This window comes from Canis lupus, chromosome 7 (assembly GCF_003254725.2).
Source record: "Canis lupus dingo isolate Sandy chromosome 7, ASM325472v2, whole genome shotgun sequence".
Lineage (NCBI taxonomy): Eukaryota > Metazoa > Chordata > Mammalia > Carnivora > Canidae > Canis > Canis lupus.
The window spans coordinates 14360554-14379107 of record NC_064249.1 but is presented as its reverse complement, the minus strand read 5'-3'; the positions used below and the strand labels follow the sequence as shown (position 1 = coordinate 14379107).

The window sequence follows — 18554 nt, the reverse complement described above, 5'->3', positions numbered from 1 at the left end:
AACACAGGTCTTAGAAAACAAGTCTGGGAGGAAATTTTGCATTGAAAAGAGCGTCAACTATGATGCTAAGACATTAAAGAGTCAAATTTACACATCTTTTTAATCACACCTCTTTTATGCTGAAATTATCCATTTCTAGCTTCTTTTATATATTTTTATTGGAGTTCGATTTGCCAACATATAGTATAACATGCAGTGCTCATCCCGTCAAGTGCCCATCACCCAGTCACCCCAACCCCCCGCCCACCTCACCTTCCACTACTTGTTCATTTCCCAGAGTTAGGAGTCTCTCATGTTTTGTCACCCTCTCTAATTTTTCCCACTCATTTTCTCTCCTTTCACCTATAATCCCTTTCAGCATTTTTTATATTCCCCATGTGAGTGAAACCATATGATGATTGTCCTTCTCCAACTGACTTCCTTCATTCAGCATAATACCCCTCCAGTTCCATCCACGTCAAAGCAAATGGTGGGTATTCGTTGTTTCTAATGGCTGAGTAATATTCCATTGTATATATATCCATCCTCCTTATTAGAAATCAGATGTCAAGTCTTGGAATCATCTTTTTATCACCTAAATTACCTTTCACCTGGTCATGTTCAATAATGAGAATGAGAAATACTGGAGTTCTCTGAAACAGGAGCGGGAGGACGCTGTCTCGCATATATCTTCCTTCCTAGAGATAGGAAGATGTGTTAGGAGGTTGTCCCAATAGTTCACGGGTGGAATAACAAGGCTGGAACAAAGATGATGACTGTGGGAAGGGATGGAAAGAGAGGCATTCTGGAAGCAATCAATCAGACTGTGTCCTCATTGCCACCTCTTTGCCTCATCCTGGCTCTTTTGCCTTGTGCTGTTCTTCAGAAGATGGACCCCTGTGGACTGCATTTTCCAGGCAACCTTTCTGTCTGCTTCCAGTTGAGCCCAGCCAATGAGAGGCACCCCAGTAGGAGACTGGAGAGGGACTATATGGAGGAGAGAAGTCAGAGTATTTCCTTCTATGCCCCCTGACCCTTTACTTCCTCCTTACTTTGCCAAGGTTTCTGCATGGCTGCATTCATCTATGACCACAGCTTCAGTAGGGCAGTGCCTTTTCCATGACACTTGCTGGGGTCCTGCCCCCTGTATGGTTGGGATGCTATCCTATAGGATGAAATGGCCAATGTACAGTGTTATGTCCCCAGAGTCAGATAACCCAGGTCCCGGAGCCAGTAGGCAAAGATGACAATGACTCCTCTTACTACCTAATAACACACTGTAGGGATTTTTTTTTTTTACTTCCTTTTGGGTCCACACGCTGATCATGGCAATGCTTCCCTTGGCCCACCTGTATTCCCCCACAGGTGTAGCAGGCAGGTCCCAGCATGCTGTTAAGCTTCTTCTCTGTCAAAGGCTTTTCTTCAGCATTGAGGGAGCTTGTTCCGCCCCAGACAATCTAGAAGTCAAAGAAAAGTTACTCTCTAGATGAAAACTGTCTGCCAGTGAGGGACAGGAGTAAAGTCCCAACCTCCCTGTTGCCTGTTAGGATGATACTTAAGTGTATTCCACACAATTTCTCAGAGGGTCGCCAGCAGGACCAAATCCAGTTGCCCACAGTAATCTGCTCATTAATTCACCCTTTATTGGCTTTTCTCCCTTCCTTGTCTCCCTTCCCCATGCCCTCACTCCTATTTTCTGGGATCACTGGGCAAATAAACTACTTGCACCCAGGATTCTGTCCCAAGGTTGGTTTGGGAAGAACCCAAACTAAGAGAGTGCACTTGGATCAAGGCTTCCCTCAGGGAACACAGTCTTCAATTGGAAGCTGAGCTCACCCCCAGCCACCTGGGGCTAAACGGACAGTCAGAGGGCAGAGGTGCTGAATGCCCAGGAAGTACGTTCCCCTCCCAGACAACTGAGAGTGTCCATCAGCCAGTCTTGCTCCATGCCTGAGCCCCAGGGATGGCAGTAGTTAGTGATTAATCATTCGATGCAACTTATTTAGAGACATTAGTGGCTGTGCAAGGCATGTACCTATTCTTAGATCCACTCCCTGCCCCTTCTCTGCTTTGTTCCTTATTAGAGAAGACTCATTTCCCAGGCTCCTTTGCCCTCTACTGGGCTCAGCCCATGGGGGCACTCATGCAAGACTCGAGGGTATGAGGAAGGGAGAAAGCCCGGTATTTCTCCTTTTCTCTCTCTGCTATGAGTGGCATCTCCAGCTGTTCTTTGTCTCCCCCATTACTCTAGCTCCCCCTTGACTTGCCCTCCTTCCATGGTCCCAACTCCCTGGGGACACCCTCCTCCTTGTGTCCCGGGGGCAGCAGCTTCCTGCTGTGTAATTCCCCAAGCTCCCCACACACACACCCTTTGTCTCTTTAGCTCTTCCATTGTCTGGATCATTAAATATGATCTGTTGAAAGACTAAACATGGTTTCTGTTTTCCTAACTGGGTCCTGATTGATAAAGTGACTTGTCCAAGATCACACAACTGGTAAGCGGTAGAGTAGAATCAAACCAGTTCTGCTGACCCTAAAGCCCTTCCCTCTGTCCCGACTGTGCCATCCTGCCACCCTAATTGCCTCAGAGGATTCCAAGCCTAGACATCTTACCGATGCTTCTGCTATTCACTGGAGCTGTGTACCTGTTCCTGGGAGGCAGGGTGTTCATACTTGGATTCAAGGGTTGTTGTGTTAGTGACCTGAGTAGCCTGGCTTAGAGCTCATTTAGGATCTAAAACACAGCAATTACCAGGCCTGGAAGGAAGGTCTCACTTTGTTTTTGTTCATTTTCTTATTTTGTTTATGTGCAAGAAAATCTCAAGTCAATTTAGAGGTGCTCCTGCCCCATCCGACCATATACAAATAAATACCCCTCGAACATCCTCTGGGTTTGAAAGAGAACTTACTTACCCAAGAGTTGGAGTAAGGAAAAGATACTGTCTCAGCCAGTGTATCTGCTGGAATGTGAGGCCTACTCCACGCCACTGTCTCCGGAAGATTACATAACAGCACCCAAGGACCCCATCATAATTGGCTTGGGTGAGTCCTTTCTCCAGCTCTCTTGCTGAGTGGAAATGATGAGAAATAGCATGTTCCCAGCTCCTCTCATGTAGCTTGTGTGAACCTGGGCCTGATGTGCAACACACTGTGGAATAATGAGATTTCCTCCAACATGAAGAGGTTACATAACTGGAAATAGGCCCATTAACCATAACAAAACAATCAGGGAGGGTCAGAAAGACAGCTCTGTTCTGAGCTATCCATCCTGGTTCTGAGGAGTGTGGGGGTGGAAATTAATAGCCCACTAAAGGTGCACTTCTCAATTATGCAACTTGACTATCCCCTTAGCAGAGCCAGGAGGCTGGGGCACTCTGGAGGGTGAGGGGTGGGGGTTTTTCTTCCTCCATTTCTCAGGAGCTCTCCTGCTCTCCTCAAACCAGGCTCAGGCCTCGTCTTTCTACTACCCTCTCTGACCTCCCAGAACAGTTATTATCAGCACTGCTGGCCCGTTAAATACTTCTACCTGCCTCAGAAAGGGATGTAGGAAATGGTCAGAAAGGGTGATCATTCCTACATTTGAGAAAGAGAGAGAGAAAATGAGAGAACAAGAAAGCTCTATACGTCCTAACAACAGCACAGAAATAAATAATGAGCTTTAGTCACCAACCTGACAATGGAATGAGCTTTGGTACCAAAGCCCATATCCAAACCAGTTGTTACCAAAACTCTGTCAGAGCAGGTGGATGACAAAGGATTGCCTCACACACATACGCACACTCACTCTCCACAGACAAAAGTGAAATTAGACACAAGCAGAAAAGACAAATCAATACTATCAGTAAGATAGCTTGTTAGATATTAAAATCTCCCAAGGACATTTCGGGCACCCACAGGGCTGTCAATTAATCCTCCAACTCTTGGTTTCAGTTCAGGTCATGATCTCATGGATTGTGAGATTGAGCCCCCCAACGAGGGTTCCCTGCTTAGCAGGGAGTCTGGGATTCTCTCCCTCTGTCCCTCCCCTCACTTGCACTCATGGGCTCTCTCTCAAATAAATAAATCTTTTAAAAAAATAAAAATAAAAAAACAAAATCCCCCAAGGACATTTTAAAAGCTCATTCCCAGTTCCTGTCCCCAGAAACTGGGCTTTAGTGGTCTGGGGTGGAGTTTGGAGATGACAGCTGGCCCACCAGGCAGCCCGGCTCTGGGCCTAGCTGAGGTAACCACTAATATCCTCTCAGGAAGGCTTGCCTGGGAACACTTTCTCCTTCGTTCATACAAAAGGTGGAAGCCCTTCAACTCCATTCACTCCCAGTGCAAGGCAGTTCCAAGAATGAGAAAGAATTTCCCAAGATGAGGAGACATCATTTGAGATTTCAAGGTTCACATGTTTTATGTATCAAGCACTTCTGTAACATACCTATATTCCAGGTGCTGTTCTAAACACTTTACAAATGTTAATTCATATCATTAATGCAACCCTTATCCCAATTCTCTGAGGCAGGCACTATTATTATAACCCATTTACAAAAGGGGGCAAGGCACAAAAGGGTCAATGATTTGCATAACATCATGCAATTAAGTGCTAGAGTCGGGATCTCAACCCAGACAGCCCGACTTCAGAAGCCACATACACACACACACACACATGCACACACACACACACGTGTTTGTTTGCTGCACACAGGCCATTTGGAAACTTGTGTTCAACAAAACTGAACTCCTTGAGGCAAGAATGCAATGTTAGTCACCTGGCCCTCAGAGCAAGCCCTCAGTAAACATCACTGGATTGAGGGCCTGCTCTGTGCCAGGCTCTAGGCTAGATATTTTCACATCGAGTTCCACATTAGCCCTCACCAATCTTGTTTCAAACATGCTGCCTCATTCTCTTTCTTTCTCCCTTATGGAAAAGTGACAAGTCTCAGACTAGAAGATTTTCACAGGCACATCCCTGCCATGCTTTTCAGACTGCTTCTGCCTCCCATCTTGTGGGATCCTATGCCACATTTTCCTTGACAAGAGGAAAGAAAGGGTAATGGGAGGTCCTAACATAAGAGGGGAATGGAGATTCTGGCCTGAGTCAGATTGAAGATTTCTGAGGGATCTCAGGTGTGGGACCTGCCACACCTGACTGCAGTATCCTCAGCAAACCCAGGCACCCTGACTCACCTCTACTTCACCTCTTGCCTGTTGGTGACCGGTGTGCTTTTACCACAGGCAGATCCTTTTACAGGATTAGGCAAAGGAGCGTCTGAGCAATGACCCATGGGTGAATCTAAAGTTACTCTTCTGCCCTGTTCAGAATGCTACCAGAGCACCTTCTACCACCAAGATATAGTGTAGATTCCCCTGCCAGGCTTCCAGACATTCCCTGCCCATACAACAGCCTCAACACACTCTCAGCCCTCTGCATTCCAGTACCTGATTATGGCCTGCTGACCAGTCACCTTGTTTCTATTTATGCTCGCCCCAGTCTATTCTCAATGCAGCACCAGTGCAATATTGCTTAAATGTAAGTCAGACCATGCCTTTCTTCTGCTCAAGCCTTCTGGGGGAGGCAGAATTCTAAGACGGTCCCCAAGATTCCTCCCCCTGGTGTGGGTGGGCCTGGTTTAGTCAGGTGAGCAACCTTTAAAAGAAGGTCTAGAAGTCAGAGAGGAGTCAAACAGCAGAGATGCCCTCAAAAGTAGCTATACTGTAATGAGGGCAACGTGGTAGGAAAGTGGTTGCAAGTGGCCTCTGGGAGCTAAGAATGGCTCAAAGCTAATAGGTGTCAAGAAAGTGGGGATCCGGGATGCCTGGGTGGCTCAGTGATTAAGCATCTGCCTTCAGCCCAGGGTGTGATCCCATGGTCCTGGGATCAAGTCCCACGTTGGGCTCCCTGCATGGAGCCTGCTTCTCCCTCTGTCTCTGCCTCTCTGTCTCTCATGAATAAATAAATAAATTTTTTATAAAAAAAGAAAGTGGGGATCTCAGTCCTACTACAACAAGGAACTGAATTCTGCCAACAGTCAGTGACCTTGGAAAGGAATCCCAAAGCTCAGATGAGACTGCAACTCCCACTGGTAACTTGACTCAACCTACTGAGACCCTGGGTGAAGGACTTGCTGAAAACATGCCAGAATCATGACCCTTGGAAATGATGAGATAATAAATGGATGCTGTTTTAACCCACTAAGTTTGTGGTGATTTGTTACACAGCAGAGAAAACTAATATACCCTCCATGCTCCCCCTCTCACTCAGACTAAAAGTTTGAACCCACTCTGAGCCAGCCACATAGACCAGGCATACACTCAGAGCTCTTGAACCTGCTGTTCCTTCTGCCTGCATGCTCTTCACCAAAGATCTGCATGGCTCCCTATCTCAGTTCCTGGAAGTTGGTCCTTGCACCCACTCCACCCTGCTGACCCTCTGCAGCATTCTTCTTTGCTTTACTCTTCCCCAAAGCTCCCTGCACTTGCTAATGTACCACAAGTTCACTCATTTATTGTCTCTTGCCACAAGAATGGAAGCTCCCCAAGGACAGTGATTGTTTTTATTTCTTCTGTTCACTGCAACATCCCAAGCACCAAGTAAATACCCGGTACTTCTTTGTTGAATGAATGAATGAGTCTCCTTGAGTCCCAAATGTTCTGTTGTGTGGAAATTATGTACTTTTCAAGGCCTAGAAGAAGTCCCATTTTCTTTATGAAGTCTTTCCTTCTCCAGCCTCATATACCTCCAACCTCATAAAATAGCAATTGTCTGTGTCACAGTGCTCATTTTGCAGCTAATTATACCCAGAAGTTTTTATGGGGCTTAATCATTGCTTCCCAGATTTAAGCCTCCTGTCTTCCCCCAGCCCCACCCTGCACTAAGCAGTGGACTTCTTGAAGGCCATTTATTTATTTAAAAATAAATGCCCTTCATTTATTTAATAAATAATGTATACAGCACCTAGAAAGTACCAGCCCTTGATCTCATGACCAGGGGTGCTAGGCACAGTCCATCATCCTGTGGAAGTTGCAATCTAGTGGTGAGGGTCAGGGTGGAAGTACACTGTTGTAGTATGTTCCTTAAAGCAAGGTACAGAACTGAGCAAAGTTGTTCATGAAATACCTATTGACTGGTTGATTGTTTGAAACTGGTTGAGCTCTTTGTATGTCTGAGTGGAAGGGGTAGGAGTTGAAATTGAAATGGGGGATGGATAATGTATTAGTCAGCATTCTCCAGAGAAGCAGAACCAATAGGAGAGAGCGAGAGAGAGAGAGAGAGAGAGAGAGAGAGCAAGAAGTATTTATTATAAGGAATTGGCTCACACCATTGTGGAGGTGAGAAATCCCACGATCTGCTGTCTGGAGGCTGGAAGCCCAGGAAAGCCACAGGGCAGTTCACATCCAAACCTAAAGGCTGAGACAGAGGAGACAATGATGTAAGTTCCATTCTGAGTCCAAAGGCCCAAGAACCGGAAGCACTGCTGCCTGAGGGCAAGAGAAGATGGATGCTGGAGCAGAGAGCAAATTTACCCTTCCTCCACCTTTTTGTTCTACTCAGGTCCTCAAAAGATTCGAGGATACCCACCCACATGGGTGAGAGCAATCTGCTTTACTTGGTCTATGGATTCAAGAACTAATCTCTTCCAGAAACACCCTCCAGACATACCCAGCTCTCTGGGCCTCCCTTAGCCTAGTCAAGGTGACACATAAAAATGACCATCACGGATAGCATTAACAAGAAGTACATGCCCTCTACATGTTACATGAAATTCTAAGAAGTAGCTGTATCTAAGATAATGAAATGATAAAGCTCTCTCTGTTTTAACTCATTTTGAGATCCCCACACATGTCACCAGAATGCAGGGAGCACTTCAGGGAAGTACATTGTTGGAAAGTGCTGCTATATTTGCCACAGTTCTCATGGGCTTCTCTTCCTGAGGGAGACTTACAAAAGGAAGGCTAATGAGCCAAATTACACTTCAGAAGGAAAATTAATGGAACAAATTACAGCTCCACTGCTGCAGCTGCTTTCAGGACCTCAACCTCTATGCATTCATTGTCTCCTTCCACCACTGTCTGTTGTGGATGTTGAGATGTTCCTTCATCTTCAGTTAGCACCTTTGCTGGTTTCATGCTACTGGCATAACTTGGACCCTCGGATCTGAGGATCTGGCCTTATAACCTTACTCTTAGGGTTGCTGTACTTGTCCATTTACCATCACAGTTAAGGAAGGGAATACTAAAGATGCCCAAGGCATCGCTGCTCCCTGTCTCCATTGTGTAATAGCAGCTCTACCTCCCCAAATGATCAGGGTCAATAATCCCTGTCAAGATGGTGACTTATTACCTGCTGATCCCTGGACATGAAAAGCCTGAAGTGCCAAGTGGCAGCTGAAGTTGTGATTCAAGGCATTTCTTGCTGAGTCCCCTGGTGGAAGTGCTCCCACTTGGAGAAGGAGACCTATAGCCTTGCAAAACCCAGAATTGTATGCACAGAAGGCACACATTTTTATGTGGACCATTGTGAGTGAGCATAAGCAGGGCCATTCCTGCATCCTTCTTGGTCCCTGGACCCGTGAATTCTTCTAATTTGAGATATAGCACCATAAAGGTCTTTGATTCTAGGTGTATGTTGTATCCTAGAGTACGATACCTCATATTCAAAAATATCACCTCTGAGGGACACCTGGGTGGCTCAGTGGTTGAACATCTGCTTTTGGCTCAGGGCGTGATCCTGGGACCCAGGATCGAGTCCCGCATCAGGTTCCTCTCAGGAAGCCTGCTTCTCCCTCTGCCTATGTCTCTGCCACTCTCTGGGTCTTTCTCATGAATATATAAAATCTTTAAAACAAAAACAAAAATACCACCTCTAAGCTGGAGCTTCAGCTGTTTCTTCAGTAGGCCACCCCAAAGCTCTACCATCCCATTGGCTTCTAGCTTGTTCAGGATGTGATATGACCAATATATTCCATGATGATGGATATACTCCTGTATCTCCCTTTCTGTAAAGTGAATATCCTGATCTGATGTAACTTTATGTGAGATTTGGGTACATCCTCAGATAGTGGCATTGGCAGGAAAAGCAAACGTATGCTTGGAATGAGTATCTATTCACGTCAGAACAAATTGCTGGTCTTTCCAGGGTAAAAGAGACTCAATGTAGTCAACTTGCTACTTGGAAGAATGGTACCAAGTTAAGAACAATCACTGGTTTCTCTTGCTGTAAAGTTGGACATTTGGTAGCAGTAGCAGTTAGATTAACCTTGGCAAATGGAAGCCCAGCTCAGTATCTGCCACCACAGCCACTTCTTCTTACTCTCATCATACCAGCAGTGTAGTGGCTCATGACAAGAGCTGAACTAATATCAACTGTCTGGGTCATTTTATCTACTTGTTTGGTGTCTCTCCCAATAGATGCACTCTAATGGGTGTTAACATATGACACAAAGATATTTATAGTTTTTACGTGTTCCCACATACCCATCAATATGCCTCTACCCCAGATATCCTTATTCCCAGGATTCCAGTCTTTATCCTTTTAGGTCACTGATCAGTTGGTCAGATTATTCATCACTACCTGTAAATCCATATATATCCTGGAGCTACCTCTCTTTCCACACAGAATGGATGGTCAAATGTAATACTTGGAGCTCCATCCGTTGGGAGGTTTTCCCTCACTTCTGTCTTTCCAGGCTATCCCTGAGGGAGGCTGTAGTACAGCTACTGCACATATTTGGCTTAAGTTCACACTAAACTCACACATCTATAATCAAACATTGAGCTTTTCCTTCTCTGTCAGCTAGTCATAAAGGATTCTCCCATAGGGCTATAAGTGTGAGCCAAGAGAGGGATCCTGTTGAAATTATGGTAGATAATGTGAGATCTGAACTACCTGTTTATGCAGCTTGCATGTGTCATCTAGTTCTAGTCATATTCTATCTGATGTATCATTTCCACCTTACAATGAACTATATCCATCGCAATTAGACATTTTGGGACTGGAAAAATGACCACAGGTTGGTCCCTAAGACTCAGCAGAAGCACTGAGATCTGGACCTTGGCCAGAACTTGATTTACTAGGTGGTCTTTTTATGCCTACCTTAACCAGGGGACCTTGGTGATATTTCAGGTATCTGAGTATCAGTGTCAACTCAAACTCTATGTTTAACTATCCATAAAATATTTGGGTATTTTCCTTTCCTCAGGGTATACCTATGAGAGTAAATCATTATAGATCTTTTTGGAGAAAAGGAGTAGTAAAATCATTACTACAAATACTTGTGGAGGTGTTACAGGATCCTTCTTCCTGGGAACATGGCCTCTCCTTCAATCAATGGGTCCTGTGTCTGAAAACTAGCTCAGATCTAAGAACCAAGTAAGGAACTCTTATTTTTTGTGGGATAACTATCCAGATCATTTATCCTTAGTTTCTTTGGCTGACACAGGTTGAGTAGTATCCTTGTTTGCTGCTCATATATTTTGCTCCTACAGATACAGTGCTCCATTAACCACCTCCACAACTCTTTGAGGGTCAGGTCTCCTTGGCTATCACTCTGAACTTGCTGCTCACTATAATAATTGTATCCACAATAATGACATTACAATTATTGCATCCATAAATAGCTTCTGAAGGTTACGGACTGCTTTTGACCTCTGCTGTGCTGGAGTCCTATTTCCTCTGCCATCAATGAGCCTAGTTCTGTAATGGTGTCTCCTACCACTAGCTCTGGCCCATAGAAGTGAATCATAGAATCAAACAGTGATGTTGTTTCCTCTCTGTCTCTGCATTCTTTAAATGGTATATCTTTATCTAATTGGTTTTCCAGCCTCGCTTGGTATATACATTCAGCATGTCTGCATACCTGAGTCTTTAAATTCCTTCTCTACCATTTATGATGACAATGCTGGCATTTTGACCTCATGAAGGTAGGCCATCAGTTTTGTATGCTTCTAAAAGCCATTACAGCAGAAGTTTATACCATCTGATTAAATTATATGTCCTATGAGCATTTCCAAATCAGTGTTTTTCCCTATTCAATCTTACATTCTGGCATTCCTAATTAAGCACTCTCAGAATCTAGTCTAGTGTACTCCTCTGACTCCTTCCAGTACATGCTGGCTTGATTTGGGAGATAGTCCCTTTCCTCTCCCTTTCAAGTTAGCATGTCCCTGACTGGGTTGTTTTGTGACTTAACTCTAGTTATAGGCCCAATGGCTAGGAGGAAGCAGGGACAGATCCTGAGGGAGAAGGAACACATTCTGTCCTGCAGGGAAGAGGCCTTTGTATCGTCTTCAAGCAAGGATGGGAGTGCTAGCTTTTAACAGGGATGGTGGCCATATTCCACAGGCTCAGAGAGTTCAAAGAAATCTACGAAGTTGAGTTGGGGGATATTGACCCAGATATCCATATTTCAGGGTCCTATCCTTTCCAAGCCAGGGTCCTGACCTTGGCAAAGTGGATCTGCTACGTTTGGGAATTTAGCCTTCTTTGGAGATCAGACACTCTGACCATTAAGTACTGGGCCTTAGCCTCCACTTTCTCTGTGCTTCCTCTGTAGGATGAAAGCTTCTTTATATGAAACAAGGAGGCTTTCACATGGTTTGAATTGGATGTTAACTGTTCTTGGTCTCTTGTTTTCTTTTTCTAACACTTCACAGAGCTTACCAATAGCCATCTGTGGAAGCACAACAATGTCCACCCCCCTCAAAGATTTCTATGTCCTAATCCTCAGAACTCGCGAATATGTGACCTTACATGGCAAAAAGGACTTTACAAATGTGAATAAGATTAAGGACCTTGAGATGGCTCCCCTAAAGCCATCTAGGGTTATCCTGGATTACCTAGGTGAACCTAATCTGAGTCCTTAAAAGCAGAGAATCTTTTCAAGCTGCAGAAAACTAGAGATGGCAGAATGAGAAGGACTCCATGTACCATTACTGACTCTAGAGGTACACTGAAGAAACTATGAGGCAAGGAATATAGTCAATTACTAAGAGCTATAAAAAGCAAGGAAGCAAAACAAAACAAACAAACAAAGCAAGGAAGCAGATATTTCCCTAGAGCCTTCAGAAGGAAATGCAGTCCTACCAACTTATACATAGGTCAGTTGAGACCTGTGTCTCACTTCTGACCCATAGAATTATAAGATAATAAATTTGAATTGTATAAGCCACCAAGATTGGGATAATTTGTAACAGCAGCAGTAAAAAACTAATACACAATCCAATTGTGTTTATAACATTATTTCCCTCATATTTTTCAAACACCTGATGTATAGCACCAGCTAGTACATTTTCTTCTACTGGTACACCATCCAATTCACCGCTGATGAAAGTTAACCACTGGTTGCACTAGGGACCCTCTGTGCCTACCTAAAACCAATGATGGGATCCTCATTGTCAAATAGGAGGTGAATGATACAGCTCCAAAATTCCCTCTTAGTACATGCTTTTATGGAATGCTCCTAAAGAAGCTATTGCAAGTTGGGTCATCAAGAAAGCAGACTGTGTAAGAAAGAGTTTACTGTTTAGGAACATTATTAGGGATTACTACTCCTACCAATGGAAGGGAAAGGGATGGGGCAGAGGGAAAAATAGCTTGACAGTCTCAGTCAACTCCACAGGGAGCTCTAAGGCTGAAAAGGTCCAACAAAGTTATCCCACAGTGGAGGAAAAAAAAGCCAAGCCCCAGCATTTTTAAATAATTGATCAATTTAATCAATGTAATAACTGATCAATTATTAGATATGGTCCACTCCTGAAAAGACAATCTGGAAAGGCTCTCTGCAGTTGGGACTATTCATGAAGGAAATGACAGCTGAAGAATACCTACTAACCACACTCCCAGAAGCTGATCCAACAAGGCCTTCTTTGAAGATGGAGGTCCATGTCCACCACAGGCCCCTCTCCCTTCTAAGCAGCCAGTCTTATGGATTTACAAGGCAAGAGATAATATGTTTTCTTTATCAGGAAACTGAGTCATGGTAAAGTCCTAGAGATACTGATATCTGGGGGTCTGTAAGGAAATTGGCAATAGGGAGGCCTACTAATCAACAAATCTCTGAGAAGTTCCAAAAAGATTTAGTACCTCTCTCCTATATATGAAAAGTTAGCCAAAAATTGCAAGACATTTGAATAAATCCTTAAACATGGCAGAGAAAATCCAAAACAAACAAGAATTTAAAAAGGTATTCAGAGTTAAAAGAGACGCTGAAAGAAGCAGAAGAAAACATTTTTTTAAAAGCTATAATTGTGTCCTCAGGGAGATAAAGATATTGCATTCATGAAACAAGATTATAACAGTGGGGGGGGAGTAAGATTGACTTATTGATCTAGGAAAAAGAAAGAATTTTTGGAAATTAAAATACAATCAAGGAGTAAAAATTTCAGCAGAAATGCTAGAAGTTAATGTTGAGAAAATCTTCCAGAAAAAATCAGATCATTCCAAAAGGGCAAAAATCTGAATAATAGGAACTTCCAGAAAGAGAGAACAGGGAAAAAATTATCAAAACAAAACTTTCCCTGAACTGAAAGGCTTAAATTTCTAACTTAAAATAGCCCACTGCATGCTTATCTGAGGGTATGAAAAATAACCCAAATCAAGGCATATCATTTAAACATAAGAACATTGGAGACAAAGACAGTATTCTGAAATCTTTCAGAGGGAAAATTAGATCACATACTAAAAAAAGAAGTAAGAGTGGTACTGAACTTGTATGCAACAACTTGAGAATATAATAGAGCAATGCCTTAAAAATCTGGAAAGTAAAACTATCCAACTTAGAATGCTATACTCAACCAAACTATAAATCAAGAAGAAACACTAGATATAAAACAAGAATACAAATCAGGCATTCAAAACTTCTGCAATTTTATCCCTCATGCATTCTTTCTTATGAAGCTACTAGAAGATATGTCACACCAAAAAGAAAGAATAAATAAGAAAAAAAAAAAGACATGGGATCCAGAAAATAGGCTCCAACACAAGAAGGAAGCAAAGGGAATTCCCTAAAATGATGATAAATGTTAATAGCTACACAGTAGAACTAGCAAGAAAGCTGATTAGAGAAGATATTCAGCAATCTCTAGAAAACTTTCCAAAAGAAATAATTAGATGGAATGATAGATTTCACAATATGATTCACTGTACTGCAATAAGATTTAGAGGTTTGTAGGGTGAGAATTGATTAATGATAGGTAGTATATTAGGGTAAGCTGATCTATAAAAATAAACATGTCTCCAAAAACTCAGTGATTTAAAGAAAAGCTTATTTATTTTTGGTGTAACAGTCCTGGTCAGGCATTGAAGTTGGTTGAATAGTTCTTGCCATGCATTCATCAGTGGCCTGGTTAATGGATGCTCTGCCATCTTCAAGACATGCCTCCAAAGGACACCCTCATTGTCACCTTCCCAGTTAGCCAGAATAAGGGGTGAAAGGAGCATGGAGGAGACTGGAGGATGTTTTTATGAGCCAGGCCTGGAGACAGCCTGGCTCCATATCACTGCCACTCCTAGGACACTACTTAATAGGAAGATAGACTGGGAAAGGTAGCCAAACTGAGACCCAAAGAAGGGGGAGAATGGATTTTGGTGGAGAGCTAGCAGTTCCTACTTTCAGTACAGAGAGAGATAGGATCCACTTTGGGGGGTAGGGGACTGAAGCTTATATAATTGGAGGTAAGGAGACTTCTTTAATGAAAAGAATAGAAAACCACAAATACAAAATGTCTGGAGTCTCTATCAGGGCATTTGAAAGAGACCCATGCAAATAAGAAACCTTGAAGCTTGAACTCCACTAGCTTCATGGAAAATCTGCCCCTAGACATTATAGCAGCTACTAACACAGGCCCCAAAGAGACCCAGTGGGGCAGAAACTCAAATAAGATGACAGCCTATTTCTTTCTTATGGTAATGTAATCATCTTCAATCTCCAATTGTCCTTCATTCCTTGACATGTGACCTCTACCCAAGAGTCTTAATTGGCTGATCTTGCTCCTGCCATCACATCTGAATTTCTGCAAGTGAATGGAGGAAAGAGAAAGAGGAAGGTATACTCCTACCTTTAAGGGCATGACCCAGGTGTTGCCATATCTGCTCACTTCCTATTGGCAAAACTTAGCCACAGTGAATATACCCAGCTACAAGGGAGGCTAGGAACTGTAGTTGGATGGCTCAATGTACACCTACAAACTCTCTTACTCCAGAACAAGGGGAGAAAGGATGCTAGGGCACACGCTGGCTGTTTCTACCACAGGTACCTAGAAAACTAAAACTAAGCAGTTTATTATTCCAAGAGACATCTAAGTTATGTAATGAAGCAAATACAGTCATAATCACCAACCATATGGCTTGGCTAGAAATAATTTTGCCTAGAAATCAGCACACTGATTTTAACTTAACCAAACATTGTAAGATAGCAATTGGGAGAAGATGGAGGGAGAGAATTGGATCTGTTGAAAGGGTCAGGGAAATGGATGGAAAAGCTAATCATAATCTTAGTGGAAAGTCAATAGATATTGCCTCAAATTGAAAAATAAGGAAGGAGCAGTCTGCACATGTCATTTGGAAATATGGAGGCTAAACACCAGAATAAATAGCCATAAGAGTTGAAAGAAGTTGCCTCCAGGAATCTGAGACAGGAAGAGGTAGAATGGGGACTGATGATTTGCATTTTAATCCTTGCAGTGTCTTTAACTCTTAGATTCATATATATACATTACTTTGATAGAAATAAGAATTTCAGATATGGCATAGCTATAAAAGAGATGCTGCATAGTTAAATAATGTTTAAAGTTTTGCTAATTCAGAAGTCAGTAAGCCTAACTCTAACCAATTTTTTCAACTTTCTATCTCTATCTATGACTTGAACTCAGTGTTTCTAAAAATGTAATCAGCAAATCATCTAAATGAAAATAACTCAGGGAGTTTGTATTAAGTAGAGATTCCTAGACAATGCCCCTCAATAATTCAGCAATTCAGCACACTAAGGTTTGAGAACAACCTTCATGCTTCAAGCCTTGGCTCTAGCCAAGATTGTCTGTGTACTTGTTTCCACAAAATCCTTGGCATAGTCCTATCTTCAAACTATTCTATCCTTTCCAGGAATTCTACCCTCTTTACCCTAGCCCCCTCTCCTTTCCCAGATAAGCTCTTCATGGTCTCTATCAAGTTCCTCTGATTATCATGTGACTGGTAGGTAGAAAACCACAAGGGATGCCAGCGCTGTCTGCTGACTCAACTCCAGTCCCATCTGTGCTCTATGCTGCTGCCCATCCTGCTTTATAATTGTCATTTTATTTAGTATGGGGCTGGTCCCCTCCTTAATAGTAGTTGGCCAGTTGGTTGATCAATTGAGTTATATATTCATGTGAGTTATATATTGAACTAGGGGATGTTATCCATAAAGCATAATGCTGACTTGACAGCTTAAAAGGAAAGCTTGCCTTTCCAGGTAGGCAATGTATTAGTTTCCTGCGGCTGCTGTATCAAAGCACCATTAACCTAAAACAACACACATTTATTCTCTCACCGCTATAGAGGCCAGAAGTCAGAAATCAGCTTCATGGGGCCAAAATCAAGGCATTGGCAGGGCTGTGTCCCCTGTGGAGGCTCTAGAGAAAATCTGTTCCTGCTTCTTCTGGTTTCTGGTGGCTGCCAGCATCCCTTGGCTTGTGGTCATCAAGGCTATCATCTTCAAGTCTCTCTGCTCCATCTTCCCATCACTTTCTCCTCTGTGTCTGCATAATCTCCCTCTGCCCCCTTTATAAGGATATTTGTGATTTACATAGGGCTCACTCAAAATATCCAGGATAATCTCCCCATTTTAAGATTCTTAACTTCATCATACCTGCAAAGAGACTTTTTTTAAATAAGATAATATTTGTAAGTTTCAGGAATTAGAATCTGATATCTTTGGGTGCCACGATCCAGCCTACTGCAGGCACTGTCTTAACCCACAGAACTGCCTCACCAACATATGCTTCCAAACAGCATTTGGTCAAAGTACCTACAAGTGGCTCTTATAGATCCATCTGGAAGCAGTGGATCCAACTCTGGCTACATATGAGAATCACCTGAGGACTTTTATAAACATGCCTTGCTCAGATTACATCAAATTAAAAGGATTCTGCACAGCAAGTTAACCATCAACAAAATAAAAAGACATCCTACTGAATGGGAGAAGATATTTACAAATCACATATCTAACAAGGGGTTAGTATCCAAAATATATAAAGAAGTCATACAACTCAGTAACAACAACAACAACAATGGCAAAAGCCAATTAAAAATGAGCCGAGAATCTGAACTGACATTTCTCCAAAGAAGACATACAGATGGCCAACAGGCATATGAAAAGATGCTTAACATCACTCTTCACCAGAAAAATGCAAATCAAAATCACAATGCAATAACACCTCTCATCTGTCTGAATGGCTAAAATTCAAAACACAATAAATAACAAGTAGTAGCAAGGGTGTGAAGAAAAAGGAACCCTTGTGCACTGTTGGTGGGAATGAAAATTAGTACAGCCACTCTAGTAAACAGTATAGAGGCTCCTCAAAAAAATAAAAATAAAACTATCATATGATCCCACAATTCTACTACTGGGTATCTGTGTGAAGAAAATGAACACACTAATCAAAAAGGTATCTGTGGGGTGCCTGCGTTGCTTAGTCCATTAAGCATCTGACTCTTGATCCCAGCTCAGGTCTTAATCTCAGGGTCGTGAGTTCAAGTCCTGTATTGGGTACCATGCTGACTGTGGAGCCTACGTTAAAAAAAAAGATATATGCACCCCTATGTATATTGCAACATTATTTACCATAGCCAAGATATGGAATCAACCTAAGGTCCATCCATGGAGGAATGGATAAAGAAGATGTGATATATATACATATGGAATATTAGCCAAAAAAGGAATGAGATCTTGCCATTTAAAATAACATGGATGAAACTTGAGGGTATAATGCCAAGTGAAATAAGTCAGATAGAGAAAAACAAAAAGCACATGATTTCACTTATATGTGGAATCTACAAAACAAAATACACAAAACAAAATAAAATCCAGACTCGTGGATACAGAGAAGAAATTGGAGGTTGCCAGAGAGAAGGAGGTTTGGGAGAATGCAAAATGGGTGGAGGGGATCAAGAAGCACAAACTTGCAGTTATGAAATAAATAAACCATGGGGATGTAATGTCCAGCATAGGGAATATAGTCAATAATATTGCATTAACTTTATAAGGTGAAAGGTGATAACTAGACTTACTATGGTGACCATTTTGCAATTTATACAAATGACAAATCACTATGTTGTGCACCTGAAACTAATATAATATTGTATGTCAATCATGCTTCAATTAAAAAGAGGGAGGGACAGAAGAGATCCGCAAAGAAGAAAAGAGTACATATGAAAGTCCTGCAGAAGGAAGGAGCTTGGTGGCAAAAGCAGCTAACAAGAGGGGCTATGTGGCACAAGTGTAACTCAAGCCCAATAGCAAATCCCATGGCAGCCCTCCCCGGACTTTGCTTATAGGCCGTGGTGATGAGTAAGCATTTTATCCTAAGAGCAGTGGGAAGAGAACACAGGGATTTAA

The 18554-nt window shown here is 42.6% G+C and overlaps 1 long non-coding RNA gene across 2 annotated transcripts in view; it reads right to left on the bottom strand.

Moving 5' to 3' along the window:
* Nucleotides 1–253: 253 nt before the first annotated feature.
* LOC125755401 (uncharacterized) overlaps nt 254–18554 on the bottom strand; it is a 35746-nt gene continuing 17445 nt past the window's right edge. For both annotated transcript variants that reach the window (XR_007411864.1, XR_007411863.1), the window contains 3 exons: nt 7284–7372; nt 2893–3127; nt 254–1436 (listed from right to left, as the gene is read on the bottom strand). This is a non-coding gene — a long non-coding RNA (uncharacterized LOC125755401). The remainder of the gene's footprint in view (nt 1437–2892; nt 3128–7283; nt 7373–18554) is intronic.